This window comes from Nicotiana attenuata, unplaced genomic scaffold (genome assembly GCF_001879085.1).
Source record: "Nicotiana attenuata strain UT unplaced genomic scaffold, NIATTr2, whole genome shotgun sequence".
Lineage (NCBI taxonomy): Eukaryota > Viridiplantae > Streptophyta > Magnoliopsida > Solanales > Solanaceae > Nicotiana > Nicotiana attenuata.
In genome coordinates this window covers 1-2388 of record NW_017699668.1, presented here as the reverse complement: position 1 = coordinate 2388, position 2388 = coordinate 1, and the positions used below count along the sequence as shown (strand labels likewise).

The 2388-nt window shown below is 38.7% G+C and overlaps 1 long non-coding RNA gene across 1 annotated transcript; it reads right to left on the bottom strand.

Annotated features, from left to right (window-relative positions):
* Positions 1–25: 25 nt before the first annotated feature.
* Positions 26–1258, bottom strand: LOC109222736. The gene is made up of 3 exons (XR_002067448.1): positions 703–1258; positions 362–618; positions 26–254 (listed from the first exon to the last, which is right to left on the bottom strand). It is a non-coding gene; the product is annotated as an uncharacterized LOC109222736 (long non-coding RNA).
* Between the last annotated feature and the right edge of the window lie 1130 nt (positions 1259–2388).

The following is a 2388-nucleotide window of genomic DNA, read 5'->3' as shown; positions in this document are numbered from 1 at the left end:
AGTCTCACTCTTTTCAACTCTCCAAAGCTACAACCAAATACAAACATACAGTTGCATAGGCAGAGAAACTGCCACTGCTACTAGCATCATAGCATTACAAAAAGACAAATCTAAACGGTCAAGGTGCAGCAGAAAGATTCAAATACCTCTATAATATCCAACATTTTTGTCATTTGTGCAAAGAGAAGAACACGGTGATTCCCTGCCCGCAAGCACTTTAATAGTATGTCAAGTGTTTGAAGCTTCCCTGAGTCCTGTAATTACATAGGACATTTAGATACTGTATGTGCTTAAAGGCACATAGATGTATTAAAGAGGAAAGGAAAAGAGAAGGAAGACATCAATGGAAAAGATAACATACTGTTAGCATCTTTGCAGGGTCAAATGGTTGCACAGGTGGACATGACCCAGATATTTTGTATGTAAGCTGAAGAGCAGGTTGTGAGACAGGTAATTTAGAGTCTTCTCTTGTATTAAATGGTGTGTGACACCTGGCTTCATAGGACCATTATATTCCGATGTGCGTGCAAACCCAACCAGCAACCTCTTAATCCGTGGATGGTGTAGTTCCTCGAGCATTTTGTAAGCAAAATTTCTATCCGAGCAATGAGCATTTATCTACAAGATACATCTGGTAGTTAGTAACCAATTGCTTGTGCATGGAGAGCACAAAGTAAGAGCAAACAATGTAATACCACTTACAGGGGGTGCTCTCGTTCTAGGAATGAAGGAATATATGGAATGTAAGAGATTAACATTAGATAAAAGCCTATCCTGATGTTCCATGACCAAAGCTTCAAATGGTGCATCACCAGGACCTGTGGCAAGTCTTGTTCTTAATAAATCTGTTCCTGTCCTAGATGGAAGCAATAAGTGTCACTGCTCTTACTTTGTCCCGTCCAAGGTGACTAAAATAGAGATCATCATCCTCAGACTCCATCAGCAAGTCCAAAATTTCATCTGAAAATTGCCGGTTGCTTCTCACAATTGAGAATAACAATTATTCCAAGAAAGAACCAGTTGCCGAAAATGAAACCTCCATAGGTGACATATCAATTAACCGAGTAAAACCAAATGTTCCGCTGCGTATATAGCCAACATCTGACATGTGTACTTCTTGCAGTATGAAGCGGTGAATATTCTCCGGAGAATATATGTTAAAGTACCTCTCAAAGAATTCTTTTCTTACACCTTGGGGCATAGTTGAGTGAAGCATGCTCGATCTGAGAGCTTCCCGGTAAACCAGCTTTGGTATCTGAAAGGGATTTATACGAAGAGTAAGTTCAATAAGCATGAAATTTCCTGATTATTAAGAAGTCCTACTTAGCCAAAATTTCACCATTTCCACATGCATATATTTAGGAATATCAGCAAGAATCATCATGCTGAACTGGCTCTAGTCGATTCAATTCATAAAATTGGATTTGCTTGACATGTTCTAGTAAAATTGAGCTCCAGAGTAAACAATAACTTGTTCTTCGCGTTCTTTTGTGATAGTTTCTACATAATCTTCCATTTTCTGTAGATAAGTGAATTTTATTGACAGTAAGCGAAGAGGGAGTAGAAAGAGGTAAATAGAACCGTAGACTGACGCTCCAATCCACATAATCCAACCAGCCACCTATGCATTATCTCTAGTGTAATCCAGAAGTGTACAAAAAGCACAATAGCATAAATCTGATCAAGTAATTTCTTATTCCATCACATGGCCTTCGATTTGGTTCTCTCCACATTGTCCGCATAACAGCCTATGGGATTACATTTTAACCTCTGCCCTTCCCCTTCCAGCATTGAAGAGTTAAACAACAGTCCTAGACTATGCATCTTCTTGATGCTTTTTTAATGGAACACCTTACTTCATCAAAAAAAAAAAAAAAAAACAGTCCTAGACATAGTATTGTTAGCACTAAAGAGAATCTCAAGAAGTCCATAGCTGTGTTGCTATGTTACAGAGAAATGAGTAATGATTAACCATCTTCACATAAAAAACACCAGCTGATATGTCTTATCAAATTATCTGCAGAAAATAGTGTTCCAAGCAGCTCTCTCAACAAGGAAGTTGATGCCGCAGCAATTTGGTTCCAGGTGGTAGAACCACGGTGAAGTAGGAACAGTAGTGTCGGCATGATGGTGGATGAAGAGTGACAGAGGGGAGGTTGTAGCAATCTGAAAGGTTTTTTTATTGCGGTAAACAATCCAGCTAGGATAGTTCCCTTTTTTGGGATTATTATTTGGTCTCAGTTCCACTTGTCATCGTCTCATTTGTTTAATCTCCATGTCATCTGCGTTTGAGTTTCACGTGCCTGGAGACTGTTAGTATTGTGTTTGATAGGTACATTTTGTTAAGTGTTCAATAGGTCACACTCGAGGTGTATAAATCAAAAATTT